Source organism: Carcharhinus amblyrhynchos, unplaced genomic scaffold (genome assembly GCF_965287045.1).
Source record: "Carcharhinus amblyrhynchos unplaced genomic scaffold, sCarAmb.v2.hapA scaffold_46, whole genome shotgun sequence".
Taxonomy (NCBI): domain Eukaryota; kingdom Metazoa; phylum Chordata; class Chondrichthyes; order Carcharhiniformes; family Carcharhinidae; genus Carcharhinus; species Carcharhinus amblyrhynchos.
The window spans coordinates 1,194,096-1,210,863 of record NW_027649787.1 but is presented as its reverse complement, the minus strand read 5'-3'; positions in this window follow the sequence as shown (position 1 = coordinate 1,210,863).

The following is a 16,768-nucleotide window of genomic DNA, read 5'->3' as shown; positions in this document are numbered from 1 at the left end:
ACAAATGACGTGAAGTACTAGGCCACGCTCGAAACATCCAAGAGCAGCCCCCGCACGACCCATCGCGTGCATGCCCCTCATTAGACAACAAGTTGGACCGACACACCTGCGGAGTAAAAGAGTCAAAAACATCACTGTAGAAGTCAGTGTTTAATTTTCGGTGTTGTATTGTGTCGAACTGGAAGATAAGGTGCTACTCAAGTGTGTGTTGGGCTTCACTAGAACGTTGCAGCAGGCAAACGATGAATCTAAGGTCAAGAAGGACGGATGTTGTGTTGTAAATTAAGGGATAAAATGTTTTGGTTCATGTGTACCTGCTGAGCAGTGATATATCACAAAACATTCATCCAATCTGAGATGCAGATCAGTCTAAGGTGGTGTCGAATGCAATAGAATGAATTGAAGCTCACACAAATGATTTTTTTTCCCTGGCAATGGAAAATAGTGTTTGAGGATTGGAGACAGGAAGAATCTTCTGGATTGCTGTATCTTCTGCGATGGCAAGTGATGGTGCCGTGGTAGGGGGAATTGGGGTGATGGGTGAGTTAGCAAGGGTGCCACAGCTAGAGCAAACTCAGAGGAATTCTGAAAGTGGGGGATGTGGGGTACATAAACACTGAACATAGAGCATAGAACACTACAGCACAAACAGGCCCTTCGGCCCACGAGTTGCGCCGATCACATCAACACCTACCAATCTATAGACCTATCTATAACTCCCAACCCCATTAAACCCCATGTACTCATCCAGACGTCTTTTGAAAGACCCCAGCGAGTTCGCCTCCACCACCACTGACGGCAGCCGATTCCATTCACTCACCACCCTCTGAGTGAAAAACTTGCCCCTAACATCACTTCTGTACTTTCCTCCCCGCACCTTAAATCTGTGTCCTCTCGGAGCGACCATTTCAACCCGGGGAAATAGCCTCTGAGAATCCACCCTATCTATTCCTCCCAACTTTTTATAAACCTCTATCAGGTCGCCTCTCAACCTTTGTCTCTCCAGGGAGAAGAGTCCCAGCTCCCTCAATCTAACTTCATAAGGCATGCCTCCCAGTCCAGGCAACATCCTTGTAAATCTCCTCTGTACCCTTTCAATAGCTTCTACGTCCTTCCTATAGTAAGGCAACCAGAACTGCGCGCAGTACTCCAAGTGGGGCCTGACAAGGGTCCTATAAAGTTGCAGCATTACCTCCCGACTCCTAAACTCAATCCCTCGATTAATGCAGGCCAGTACACCATACGCCTTCTTGACCGCATCCTCCACCTGCGAGGCCGATTTAAGAGTCCTGTGGACCCGGACCCCAAGATCCTTCTGCTCTTCAACACTGCTAAGACTCCTGCCCTTGATAGTGTGCTCGTTCATCCCATTGGTCCTGCCAAAATGGACCACTACACATTTATCCGCGTTGGTGTCCATCTGCCACTTCTCCGACCAGTCTTGCATCCTATTTATGACCTGCTGCAACTTCTGACATCCCTCCAGAACATCCACAGCACCACCGACCTTCGTGTGGTCGGTGAACTCACTAACGCATCCCTCCACTTCCTCATCCAGGTCATTTATGAAAATGACAAACAGCAAGGGTCCTAGAACAAATCCCTGGGGCACTCCACTGGTGTCCCACCTCCATGCAGAAAAAGACTCACCCACAACCACTCTCTGCCTTCTGCAGGCAAGCCAGTTCTGGATCCACAAGTCCAAAGCCCCTTGGATCCCATGCCCTCTCACCTTCTCAAGAAGTCTTGCATGGGGGACCTTATCAAACACCTTGCTGAAGTCCATGTAACCCACGTCCACTGCACTTCCTTCGTCAATGTGTTCAGTCACATTTTCGAAGAACTCAACTAGGCTCGTAAGGCACGACCTGCCCTTGACAAAACCATGCTGACTGTTTCTGATCATGCTAAACCTCTCCAAATGCTCAGAAATCTTGTCCCTCAGAATCCACCGTGAATACTGAGGCAAAGTACTCATTAAGCACCTCTGCCATTTCCTCTGGTTCCACACAGGCCTTTCCCCCTTCACCTTTTATAGGTCCTATCCCTCCTCTTCTCATCCGTTTACTTTTCACATATTTATAGAAGGCCTTGGGATTCTCCTTAATCTTACCCGCCAAGGCCTTCTCATGACCCCTTCTGGCTCTCCTAATTTCCCTTTTAAGCTCCTTTCTACAATCCTTCTCCTCCTCTAGATCCTTAACATCTCCTACCTCCCTGAACCTTTTGTACACCTTCCTTTTCCTCCTGACCAGGTTCACCACAACCTTCGTGCACCGCGGTTCCCGCGACATACCAAAACCTCGTTGTCCCATCGGAACGTTGTCGTGTAGAGCTCCAGACAAACATTCCTTGAATATCCACCACCTTCCTTCTGTACTTTTCCCCAAGAACGCCTCCTTCCAGTTTATTTGTCCAAGTAACTTCCTGACTTCTTCGTATTTCCCCTTACTCCAGACAAACACCTTCCTAGCCTGTCTGATCCAATCTCGTTCCAATGCTATCGTGAAGGAGACGGAATTATGGTTAAAAGAGAGACAGGACAGGCTGTTTAATTAATATTCCAGGATATCATGCATTTGGACGTGGCAGAAGGGGAAGGAAAAGGGTTGGGGGAGTTGTGTTGCGAGTTAGGGAGCACATTGCTGCAGTGCTGATGGAGGACAGATTGGATGGATTATGTGTGGAGGTGAAATCGCAATGCTGGAGGGTACTTTGGCCTCTCACCAGCCCGCAGCAGACAGAGAAGCAGTTGTGTAGTTAGATACTGAACATGTTGAAAAAGCTGTTTTATTTTGTGTGGTGGGTGACGCTAATGTCCTCCGCATTGAATGGAACTCCCTTTTAGCCAGGGGCTCAGAAGGGGAGGAATTTGTTAGATGTGCACAGGATGGTTTTTTCGGTACATTATGTTGATAATCCAAGCACGGAGTGATCCATACGAGACTTGCTGTAGGGAAATGAGCCGGGCAGGTGATAGATTATTTACTGGGGGAGATTTTTTGTTGAGTCATCGGAATTCTACAAGAGTTCAGGAAGTCATAGGTAAGGATAACAGTGACCCCCGAGTGAGGCAAATGGAAGGTTTTTAAATGCCAGATGATAAACGCCAAATTACAGGTCAGGCCTGGTACTGCCAAAATGAAGGGTTGAAATCGCAGGATTTAGAACCATGGATGACAAAGGAAATTGCAAGCTTTGTCCCAAGGATAAATGAAGTGTATCATACGTCTTGGCATCTAAAAATTGGCGAAGTCCTTGAGGGGTTTGGTCAAAGTTGGAAGGAACTTAAAAGTGGAATTTGGAGACTAAAATATGTTATGAAATGCTTCTAACAAACAGGGTTGAGGGGAACCCCGAGACTTTTATGCACATATCAAAAGCAGGAGGCTGGCAAGACAAAGAATAGGCACACCACGAGGACAATGGAGGAAGTTAAGGACGGAACCACAGGAAGTGGTTGAGATCTTTAATGAGTGATTTTTAATTGATTTATAGAGACACGGGCAAATTTATATTTACACTACACTGAAGTTGGAAGTCACTGTGAAAATCCCTGGTTGTCACACTCCTGCACCTGTAGGGGTACATTGAGGGTGGATTTAATATGGCCAACGCAAATTCCCAGCATTTTTTTTGGACTTTGGTAGGAAAGTGAACAGCTGAAGGAAACCCAGTCAGATGTGGGGAGAACAGCCAGTGATCCAAGGTGGGAATTGACACAGTGTCCCTGTTCCTGTGAGGCAGCAGTGCTAACCACTGTCCCGCCATGCATTGTCTTGGTATACAAAAAGGGAAGGACATGACGGATTTTGAGGCCAGGAATTGGTGTGTTAACCCTCTAAGAATGGCAATATATCGAAGGAGGAAGTGCTAAGTATCTTCCTTTGCACTGAGGTAGACAAGTCCCCGGGGACATATTGGATCTATCCCAGGTTGTTTTGGAGAACACAAGGGAAGAAAGAGCTGGGGTCTTAATAGATATCTTCACATCTTCTTAGATACAGAAACGAGGCTGGAGAAGACAGGAAAATAGCCAATGTCCTTCCCTTGTTCAAGAATTGAAGCGGGGATAATCCAGAAAGTTGTAGGCCGGTGAGCCTGAAGTCAGTGCTGGGAAAGCTTTGTATAAAGAAGCTGAGGTGCAGGATATGGGCACATTTTAGAAGGAAATGGACAATCGCTGAAAGAAAGAGCTGTTTTGAACAGAATAGGTCTCGTCTCACCAACTTGATTGTGCTTTCTGAAGAGGTGACAAAGATTATTGATGAGGGAACGGATGTGGATGCCGTTTATCTGAACTTTAGCAAAGCATTTCACAGGGTTCCCCATGGCAAACTGGCAGAACAGCTAAAATGAGATGCGGTGGGTTAGCGAAACGGATAGAGCTCACTTAGTTATAGGAAATATAACTGGCCGCACCTGCGCAAGGATATTTTGGCCCTGGAGGGAGTGCAGAGGAGGTTTACTAGGCTGATACCGGAGTTGAGGGGATTGAGCTATGAGGAGAGGCTGAATAAACTAGGCTTGTACTCGTTAGAGTTTAGAAGAATGAGGGGAGATCTCATTGAGACGTATAAGATGATGAATGGGATGGATAGGATAGAGGTGGAGAGACTCTTCCCGCTCAAAAAAGACAGTAGGACTAGGGGGCACAGCCTCAAGATAAAGGGGAGGCGGTTTAGAACGGAGTTGAGGAGGAACTTCTTCACTCAAAGGGTGGTGAATCTCTGGAATTCTCTGCCCGTTGAAGTGGTGGAGGCTGCCTCGCTAAATATTTTTAAGAAGCGGGTTGATGGGTTCTTGATAAGAGAGGGGATTAAGGGTTATGGGGAGAGGGCGGGAAAGTGGAACTGAGCCACGACAGATCAGCCATGATCTTATTGAATGGCGGGGCAGGCTCGAAGGGCTAGATGGCCTACTCCTGCTCCTATTTCTTATGTTCTTATGTTCTTATGTTCTTATGAAATGGAGAAAAGCGATGGAACGGTGTTTTTCACAAATAATATCTGTAGCTAGTGGCGTTGGACAGGATTCGGTGCTGGGACCTCTGTTGTTAGTCTGAAATATAAATCATCTGGAGGAAAATGTGGCGGGTTTGATGAGTAATTTTGCAGATGACATGAAGACTGGTGGAATTGCTAATGGTGCTGGAGATTGCCAGAGGATATAATACGAAACAGATTTGCTTGGCGGGGGGGAGAAAAACATTGTGGAAGTTGGACTCCAAAAGAAAAAGAAGGAATGCTGGAAAATCTCAGCAGGTCTGGCAGCGTCTGTGGGGAGAGAATGGAGTCAATGTTTCGAATCTAGCTCGTCCTGTGCCAGTCCTGTGGAAGGCTCATCTAGACTCGAAACGTTGGTTGAGATGATTGGAGACTTGAGCACAGTCGCCTGAAATGATGGCAAGAGCTAAAAAAAAAAATCATATTTATAAGACCCTTGTCAGGCCTCATTTGGAGTACTGTGCACAGTTCTGGTCGCCTCACTATAGGAAGGATGTTGAAGCTATTGAAAGGGCACAGAGGAGATTTACAAGGATGTTGCCTGGACTGGGAGGCATGCCTTATGAAGATAGGCTGAGGGAGCTGGGACTCTTTTCCCTGGAGAGACGAAGGTTGAGAGGCGACCTGATAGAAGTTTATAAAATGTTGAGAGGAATAGATAGGGTGGATTCTCAGAGGCTTTTTCCCCGGGTTGAAATGGTCGCTACGAGAGGACACAGGTTTAAGGTGCGGGGAGGCAAGTACAGAGGTGATAGAACATAGAACATTACCGCGCAGAACAGGCCCTTCGGCCCACAATGTTGCGCCGACCAGTCTTATGTTAGGGGTAAGTTTTTCACTCAGAGGGTGGTGAGTGAATGGAATCGGCCGCCGTCAGTGGTGGTGGAGGCGAACTCGCTGGGGTCTTTTAAAAGACTTTTGGATGAGTATATGGGATTTAATGGGATTGGGGGTTATAGATAGGTCTATAGATTGGTAGGTGTTGATGTGATCGGCGCAACCCGTGGGCCGAAGGGCCTGTTTGTGCTGTAGTGTTCTATGTTCCATGTTCTACAGCAGCTATACACAACCTTGCTTAGGCTGGAGTTGCCTGGGTCTCCATCGTGTTGGCTATGACGAGACGTTGGATAACTTAAAAATCTTTCACTGCCAGGGTGGAGGCTGAGGGGGGGACTGAGAATGATCTGTAGAATTATGAAAGCTCGGGGCAGGATGGGCTGCCAGAGGGTTTTTTTTGCCAAGGGCAGAACCGTCAATTAAAACGAGCACAGGTTCACGGTGAGAGGGGGAAACTTGAGGGTTTGGTCGCTGCACTTGCACAAGGATATTTTGGCCTTGGAGGGAGAACAGAGGAGGTTCACTAGGCTGATACCGGAGATGAGGGGTTTGGACTATGAGGAGAGGCTGAATAGACTGGGCCTGGACTCATTGGAGTTTAGGAGGATGAGGGGGGAACTTATTGAAACGTATAAGATGATGAATGGGATGGATAGGGTAGAGGTAGAGAGATTCTTCCCGCTCAGAAAGGACAGCAGGACTAGGGGGCACAGCCTCAAGATAAACGGGGGGGGGGGGGGTGCAGTTTAGATCGGAGTTGAGGAGGAACTTCTTCACTCAAAGGGTGGTGAATCTCTGGAATTCTCTGCCCGTTGAAGTGGTGGATGCTGCCTCACTAAATATATTTAAGTCACGGGTAGATCGGTTTCGGATAGACAGGGGAATTAAGGGGAGAAAGCGGGAAAGTGGAACTGATCCACTTCAGATCAGCCATGATCTTATTGAATGGCGGGGCAGGCTCGAAGGGCTGGATGGCCGACTCCTGCTCCTATTTCTTATGTTCATATGTTTAAGGGAGCGACAGGGGAGAGGTTTTTCACATAGAGATTGGTGGATGCCTTGAGAGCTGCCAGAGGACGTGTTTGAAGCCGACACAGTGATAAGATTTGAGGAGGATCTGTCTGCTCAAACATCAACAATAATTACAGCACAGAAACAAGCACTGAACAATTCACCCGACTGAACTAAAACCCCCGACTCTTCCCAGGACCATGTCCCTCGATTCCCCATCCTACTTCATGTACTTGTAAAAGTCACCATTGTATCTGCTTCCAGCACCTCCCCTGACAGTGGCTTCCAGGCACCCATCACTCTTTGTGTAACACATCAATCCACCTCCAACAGGGGGCAGACACGCGGTGGGTCATGCGAAGGCTGCTCTTGGGATGTTGCTTCGAGAGTTGCCTAGTGCTTCCCCTCGTTAGTGTGTGCTTAAACTGGACCAACTGACGGGCAATGCGACAGCTCAGTGACTATCACTGATTGCTGTGCAGTTACATGGATTTGGGTCGGTGTCTGTGGGAGTTTGCACATTCTCCCCGTGCTTGCGTGGGTTTTCTCCGCGTGCTCCGGGTTTCCTCCCACACCCCAAAGATGTACTCTTAGGCTGATTGGCAGGAATAAATTGTCCCTAAATTAGTTTTCCCTCAATGTGGATGGCCATAAAAACAATAGATAAGGTTCATGGGTGGAGGAGGGGTCACTGATAATGTTAAAATGGCCTGTTTCTCCGGGCTGTGTTGATCTTTGTTTGGCTGTACACCAATATGAAAGTACGGCTTGGTGCTCAGAGTAAACAGGGCGTTTCACTTCCCATTTGTCAAAGGCCGCAGATTTCGGACAATTCACAAAAGAAACACACTGGATGCAACAGATAGCCTTTTATTTCACCGCGTGTTTGGGGCCAGAGATGAAGAATGATCTAAAGGGAGATTCAATTTATGCATCTACATCTTTCACCTGCAAAGAGAGGAAGAATCATTGTTCCCGGATGGAGACAGGGAAAACACAACATTTGGAATAGCTGCTGCAGATAGAACGGGCCGAATGGCCTTTCCTCCCTTCCAAATCTCTGCGTCAGAGATTTTTCACTTGATTTCCTTCTCTGGCGCTCTGTATTTCTGTTGCTTGCTGCCACTTGAATTCATATCAGAAAGTCACCATTGCACTGCATTGATTTTTATTTTGGCTCTGTATTCCCATTTAGTTCTAGGATTGCTGTGCAGTCTCAGTATCAGTAAGTTATTAGTATCAAAGCTGCCACAGTCAAACAGAAAGGCCACATTAACATTATTGAATGTGTTGTAAAAACGTTGATCTGTTCCTGTTCGGATGTCCATCACCAGGACACAAGGATTTGCCTTTCGATTGGAATTTGGAGTCTCTTCTCATTTTGCCAGGACTTCTCACAGAGATCAAAGCTTCCTAGTTGGGTAACACATTTACCATCCAGGTACAGAAACACTCACATTGGACAGACAAGATGACAGGCAGACTTCAGACAGTATTCATTTTCTGATACACTGTGATTCGCCAAAAGGCAGGGCTAAATAGCGAATGGGATGCTGGCCTTTATAGCGAGGGGGGTAGAATATAAAAGTAGGGAGGTCTTGCTGCAACTGTACAGGGCACTGGTGAGGCCGCAGCTGGAGTAGTGTGTGCAGTTTTGTTCGCCGCACTTGCACAAGGATATATTGGCCTTGGAGGGAGTGCAGAGGAGGTTTACCAGGCTGATACCGGAGATGAGGGGGTTGAGCTATGAAGAGAGACTAAAGAGACTGGGTCTGTACTCGTCGGAGTTTAGAAGGATAAGACACGGGTAGATAGGTTTCTGATAGACAGGAGAATTAAGGGGAGACAGCGGGAAAGAGGAACAGATCCACTTCAGATCAGCCATGATCTTATTGAACGGTGGGGCAGGCTCGAAGGGCTAGATGGCCTACTCCCGCTCCTATTTCTTATGTTCTTATGTTCTTAATTGCTGGCAGCTCACCGATCACCCCGAGGCAGCCCACTGATTGTTGGATGTCAGTCAGAGGGACGAACTGCTTAATTGTCTGAAGAATCTTTACATGAGTGGACAAATGAGTATGATTGTCTGAGGATGCTGTTTGTTCCCATATCGAGTGCTGGTGATTATGAGGGGTGGACAACACTCAATTCTGCAGCACCCTGTTTGACTTTCGTGGCCATTAGAATGTATTTTTCCCCACTGTCTGATAGGCAGCGATCTCACATCACCTCTTGTCCACTTTATATTCTGCAGCAGTTATATGCTACTTCTGAGTCTCTTGGGGGTCTGGGGACAACAGTACAATTTTGCCACTCCAAAATTGCAAACAGGCATTTGGCCCGCTGTCAGATGTTCTGTTTCGTAATTCGTTGAATAATTGATGCAAACGGATATTTCAGTATGTTCTTGACCTGCTCTCTGAATTTGGACTGAACCACTGCATAAATAAATGTGTTTGTGCAACAATTCAAATTCCGAAACATAAATCCAAATTGTTGAAATGTGTATTCAGATATAGAATAATAATTGATATCTTTCCTGGTTATGGTATAATACATGAAATCTATAACAAACAACAACCACAGAAATATGAAGCTTCCGGATATGCTGAAGAGTAAGATCATTGATTTCTTCCTGCTCTCCATCTCTCGGTCACTGTGATTCTCTCCTTTGTTCTGTTTTTTCAGTGCCTGACGCACTCTACTGGCCACTATAACCTGCCTGATGGTCAGAGTGTTGAGCAGCAGAATTAAAGCGAATGGGAGCAATGGAGTTAATATTGTGTCAAACCAGTCGAATGCAATCCACCCAGAATCGGTATAATAGCTTGGATTATCATAACAGAACCACGGTACATTGTCTATTATTGCAGCAGGTTCAAAAGTAAAGTAGAACGGGATGTTTTTTAAACAGAGCAGAGTGCAGGTCACTGCAACAACCAGAGCTGCTGTTTTCAAGGTGCAGTATTTCGTTCTCACTTGCTGACAGCAAATGGCCACAAATCGATCTAAAGAAAATGCGATGGTGCACCAGACAGAACAGTCTATGGCTGCACGCCGCAGGACATAGGTGACGGTGCACACAGGGGTGATGTCCAGGAAACACCGTGGGAAATAATAGAAATTCAACTGAAATAGTATGACCTCTGTGAACATGACCAGTAGATCCGCGAATGCCATGGCCACCAGATAGCAAGTGGTGCAGTTAGAGAGGCCACATTTTCCTCGGGACAAGACCACAATTCCCAGTAAATTGACTGTCAGAGAAAAAGAAAAGAATGATAATTACAACTCAAACGAACCCTGTTCCTGACCTCCAACAGGTAAAGATGGAATTTAAGATCAACCGTGTGTTATTTGTTTTTCACCTTCAAACTGGCATCAATGTAATCTCCAAGCTGACCAATCCCGATTTTATCGCTATGAGAACAACGATATGGCAGGCTACTGCCTCCAGGGCGTTGGTGCTCACTCTCCTGTTTCCCCCAGGATTCTCCTACTCAACCTGTGATGTCGATTTCAGTTTGAAGAGTGGTTTTCCCCATCATTAAGACCCTTGTCAGGCCTCATTTGGAGTACTGTGCGCAGTACTGGTCGCCTCACTATAGGAAAGACGTAGAAGCTATTGAAAGGGTACAGAGGAGATTTACAAGGCTGTTGCCTGGATTGGGAGGCATGCCTTATGAAGTTAGGTTGAGGGAGCTGGGACTCTTCTCCCTGGAGAGACGAAGGTTGAGAGGCGACCTGATAGAAGTTTATAAAATGTTGAGAGGAATAGATAGGGTGGATTCTCAGAGGCTATTTCCCCGGGTTGAAATGGTCGCTACGAGAGGACACAGATTTAAGGTGCGGGGAGGAAAGTACAGAAGTGATGTTAGGGGTAAGTTTTTCACTCAGAGGGTGGTGAGTGGATGGAATCGGCTGCCGTCAGTGGTGGTGGAGGCGAACTCGCTGGGGTCTTTTAAAAGACTTCTGGATGAGTATATGGGGTTTAATGGGATTGGGGGTTATAGATAGGTCTATAGATTGGTAGGTGTTGATGTGATCAGCGCAACTCGTGGGCCGAAGGGCCTGTTTGTGCTGTAGTGTTCTATGTTCTATGTTCTATTAAAAAATACACCGAGGATGAGCTACGGGAATTGCCGTGATGCCCAGAGCCAGCCCCAACAGAAAAGGACAGCCCAGCAGACCGGCCCCCATCCAGAATGGAATGCTGCTTGGGAATACTGGCTGAAATTTTCAGGATCTGATGTATCCCATGGCCATTGCTCCCAGAATCAGATGCTTTCCTGTTTTGTACATGCTGAATTTCACAACACCTAGCATCAAACCCAAGTCTAGTTATAAACACCGTCACCCTCAGATTAGGCGATCTCACCAAACCAGATCCCCACTGAATTAAATGGCTACACAGAACAAACTTATTCACGAGTCAGGTCCTACCATCGAAAACGCAATATCCTGACCTTTCCCTCCTAAGAATCGCATGTACATTGAACTGAGCATTCCACTGCTGTTCGTTCCCACTTCTGTTATAAAGACTGCTGGAACGGGAAACTTTATTCCTGACTGGAAGAAAACTTGTCACCTCTGAGATCAGGACACATCATAAGTTTCCCGATCGTATCTAGGATCAGGCATGCCACAGCCATGCTGCCCTGAGACACACATCAGGATAGAAGAGCAGAACCTCGGTGATTGAACTAAACATTCCTCCCTCTCATTTCTCCTGCCTGGAATGGGTAAAATACCCTCTCCCTCCTCCTTGCTCAATGATTCAGGCAACCATTCCACTTCTCCTCCTCTCCCTGATAATCATTCTGCATTAGTCAGGTATAATTGATCAAAGAATTGCATGAATAATAAAAGGTGAGCAAATGATTCAATAAGTGATGTGCATCAATTTTATTCCAACTAAATATTTGAGAATGTAACAGAAATTACTTGGAAAAAGAATGCATTTATTTTTAAATCTTGGTGAATTGCGTTCCTGACCATATGCGATTCAGCCATCGCATTCTGTTCGACATAAATGCTTTTCCAACATTGAATAAGACAGCATTCTCATACAAAATAGAGATTAGCAATGCAAGGGCGTTTTCCAGAATGCAAATTTGTCGCGAGTGATGTTCTCAAGGGATCAAAGCTGAGACCGCTGTTGTTTTTTTAGTATATATAAATGATCTGGAGGAAAATGTGAGTGATCTGATTGGTAAGTTTGCCGATGACATGAAGTTTGGTGGAGTTGCTGATAGTTCTGGGGATTCTCAGAGGTCCCTGGAGCTCTCAAGCAGCACTGCTAACCCACGGTGCTACCGTGCCATCAAAGACAGGTCTTTTCCGATTATACAGTAAACCAATTACCCCATGGTGTCAGTACCACCTCATATTATGTTTTAATCTCATTCCCTGGCATTTGTCCCATTCGCTTGCAGTTTGTTTCTATTTATGTAATCATGTGATCTCCTCTTGAATGGGTCGATTGAATCTGCCTCTCCCTCAATTCCAGGGAGTGCAATCCAGACCCGAATAACTCATTGCATGCAAACTAATTCCTTTACTGGAGAAGGTGGAATTACAGTCGCCAAAATAATAACAGTGAGTTTCCAATAATTTCACCATTAATAGATTTATTTTGTGCTATCAGCCTGGTCTCAACATTATGAACTCTCAATGTTTCTGTTCCTCAGTTATTGGTGACCCTTCACAAAGTGGAACACTCTGATGAGCTAAGGACAGAGCTCCTGTTCACGTGTTAAATAGACTGTGAATCACAGATCAAAGCTAATCCGTTAAAATGCAAATCAGTAACTGAAGTTAGCTAACTAAAGTAAGTCCAACAATAATCCGGGAGGAGAAAAGACATAATTAAATTCAACACTCGTGGCTCATTCAGAACTGAGTTGGGGAAGGCAATTAATTAACATTAAACCAAATAAGAACATAAGAAATAGGAGCAGGAGTAGGCCATCTAGCCCCTCGAGCCTGCCCCGCCATTCAATAAGATCATGGCTGATCTGTCGTGGCTCAGTTCCACATTCCCGCCCTCTCCCCATAACCTTAATCCCCTTGCCTATCAAAAACCTATCAACCCGCGTCTTAAATAAATTGAGCGAGGCAGCCTCCACCACTTCAACTGGCAGAGAATTCCAGAGATTCACCACCCTTTGAGTAAAGAAGTTCCTCCTCAACTCCGTTCTAAACCGCGCCCCCCCGCCCCTTTATCTTGAGGTTGTGCCCTCCAGTCCTACTGTCCTTCCTGAGCGAGAAGAGTCTCTCCACCTCTATCCTGTCCATCCCATTCATCATCTTATACGTCTCAATGAGATCTCCCCTCATTCTTCTAAACTCTAACGAGTACAAGCCTCGTTTATTCAGGCTCTCCTCAGAGTTCAACCCCCTGAACTCCGTTTCCAGAGTAAATAAACTCGAAGTAAAATCGCCCGTTACACAAAGAATTAGTGTAAAAATGATGTTCTGCTTGTGAGTAGTCAGTATCAGTGTCTTTCTGTGTAGTTTAATAGGAAAATGAACAATGTGTCTCGCGCTTGTTGCTGATTGTAAACAAGATGCAGTTCAAAGGAACCAGGAGATCAATCATTTAAAACAAAACATAGGTGTCCAGATCACCAGTAACCTGTCCTGGTTTCCTCGTGCTGACACTATAGGTCAGAAAACCTACCAATAGTCCACTTTAGCTAGGGCTGGGGATTAGGTACAGAGGAGATGTCGGGGGTAAGTTTTTTCACTCAGAGGGCGTTGAGTGAGTGGAACTGGCTGCCAGCAGTGCAGGCGGATTCGATTGGGTGTTTTAAGAGACTTTTGGATAAGTACATGGAACTTAGTAAGACAACGGGTTCTTGGTAAGCCGACCAGTTAGGGACATGTTCGGCGCAATTTGTTTGTGTTGTAGTTTTTCTATGTGTCTATGTTTACTAGAAGACAAAGAGAATTTGGCATGTCAGCGAAAACTCTCATTAACTTTCACAGATGCGCCATAGAAAGAATTATTTCTGCTTATATCAAAGCCTGATGTGGCTCCTGTTCTTATCAAACCGCAAAAAAACTACAAAAATGGTCGTGAATGTATCCCAACCCATCACGCAAACCAGCCTCCCATCCATTTACTCTGTCTAAACTTCCTACAGCCTCAGAAAAGCAGCTATTAAGGGCGGCACGCAGCAGGAATTATTCTTTCCCACCTGCTTCCAGTGGGAAAAACATATAAAAAGTCTGAGGTCATACAACAGCCAACTCAAGAATAGTTACTTCCATGCTCTCATCAGAATTTTGAATGGACCTACCTCACATTCAGTCCATCTCTCTCTCTGCCTTAACTGTGTCTGTAACACTACAATTCTGCACACTTCAGCTACCCACTAGCTATAACGTCAACACTACATTTTGCACTCCGTCGTTTCCTTTTCTGGAAACGGAATGCATTGACTGAACAACACGCAAAGGAAATACCTTTCACTGCATACCAATGAATGTGACAATAATACATCGAATCATATCATTTAAAGCTGTCAACAGTTTTTGTTTCAATTCGCGATCAACGCGAGGTAAAATGCTGCAGTGACAGAAATTTTTAATAATTCCTCACCACTAAGGTCCAAATTTCCACACTGACTAATGTCCCCCGCATAACAAAATTCCAGACTGGCATATGTTCCTAGTATCTAAAGGTCATTGGGATAGAGTATAACGGTCTAGATGGGATCCACAGATGTACAGTATTATAATATAGTGAATGTCTTATTTCATTATCGCAGCTATATTAGTCTAAGTGGAAAATTTGGCTTATGGTACCCTTGCATTGGAGTGATCAACACAGTTCTCTCCACTTGTCTGAAACATTTCAGCTCACGCTATATTCAAGTTGTTCGAAGTCATTCAGTAATAAAAACGACCTCCTTTTTGTCACACCCTATCCATCACATCCGAAATTAAACACCCCACAACTGATGCAAAGGGCCAGCAATGCAAAGATTGCATGATGAACCTCAGAAATTCAGCAAGTTTCCTTCCATTTCTGCAGTATCCCTTTCTAATATTCATAACAGATCCTGTCCCTGACTGTACTGGTGAGATCCAGTGGTGTTGCAATACATATGTTGAATTATATTGACTAAGTGGCTGAAACAGATATATTTGCAGCAACATGAATTTTTGAACCTCTCAATTACACTAAATAAATTCACAGACCGGGTGCCTCTATAACGCATTAGAATTTAACACTAGTAGTCAGAGAATAAAAGCAGAGGGTACACGCATTCATGGTTACAAAACTGCAGAAATTGGAGTCGCTTACCAGGAAAACCAATAATAGCAAGGATCATGTAATAAATTTTCTGAACCACTTGAATTGGGAGAAGCATGCTCTGTGTGAAATAATCTGCACAATCGTACTTCAGGAACTCTGTCTGTCTTGAAAACTGAGCTGATGTATTTCGAGCGCCATCAATTTGTACTCTGTGGAATCACCTCAGGGATGTTCCCGTTGTGACACTTTTTTGAATGAACAAAGGCAACTAAGTCCCTCAAGTAATGACTATATTTAGCCTTGAAGCTGAATGCAAAAGTTGGACAATTCTGATTACACAATGCATTTGCAAACTTAAAATCGAGTTCGGATAACTTTTCACTGATGTTTCCCAATGGGCTGTGAGCATTCTGTCACTGAGATCGCAATGAATCTCTCTCACAGTACATCTCGATTGCACCCTGTGGTCCAGCTCTCGCCTTGAACTTAGGATTTTAGCTCATGTGATTCAAGTGCGTTTTTGGTGTCCATGAAATGCAGTTACATATCTGAAAATATCAACTTTAAAAACTGATTCCACGCACAACGAGGAGAGCAACTCAACACTAGCATTCATACTCCATTGTAGATCAAGCTCACGTAATACAAATATTCCAATGCAATGTCTTAAAGGGATTTAAACGACCAAATTTTCCCATCCATCCATGCGATATAGGCAAGATTAGACGGGTCAGCATTCAGGCCCATCCAAATAATCATTTCAATAGCTGCGTGGTGACCAGCCACTGTCTTGGTCTGCTTCAGCCCAAGGAGATGCAAGTACCATGTCAACACTCTGAATAAAGAAAATTACACCACAGCAACAGGCTCTCCAACTCTGCACTGACCATGCCTCCCGCCTTAACTAAAACCCCCTACCCTACCGGGGACCATATCCCTCTATTCCCATTCTATCCATGTATTTCTATTTGATGGAAGGACTTCAATGATTTTGACGCAAGGATAGCTAATGAACAACAAAACATTCCCAAATAAGTAAGTGTGTGACCCGGGTGCTGCTTGTCCTATGAAAATCATAGCATTGTCCTATTAGAGGGTGAACACTGCAGGGATGGAAAGAAGCTGGCTGAGTTTCTGAAGTTCATCTTTGCATTGCTGACATTTTGCTTCAGTGGTGGGGGGGCCATTAATTTCGGATGTGATGGATAGGGTGTCAGAAAAGGGGATTGTCCTGAATGAATTCGAACAACTTGAATACAGCGTGAGCTGAAATATTTCAGACAAGTGGAGAGAACTATAAACTGTTGTGGATCATTCCGACGCAAGGTACCATCGCCAAATTTTCCGCTTACACTAATATAGGAGGGATGATGAAATAAGATATCCACTAATGTACACTAATAGAAACGTGCAGAGCAGATTGAGGCCAATCAGTCCAACCATCCCATGCAAGCAGCAATCCCAACCAGTCCCTATCCCCATAACCCCAAGCATTTACTCATGTATTAACCCAAGTATTTAAGCAGAACTTTGGATTGTGGGAGGAGACAGAAGAACCTAGAAGAAACCCACTCAGAAACGGGGAGATTGTGCAAACCCCACACAGCCCGATGCCTGAATTAAACACAGGTTCCTGGCGCTGTGAGGC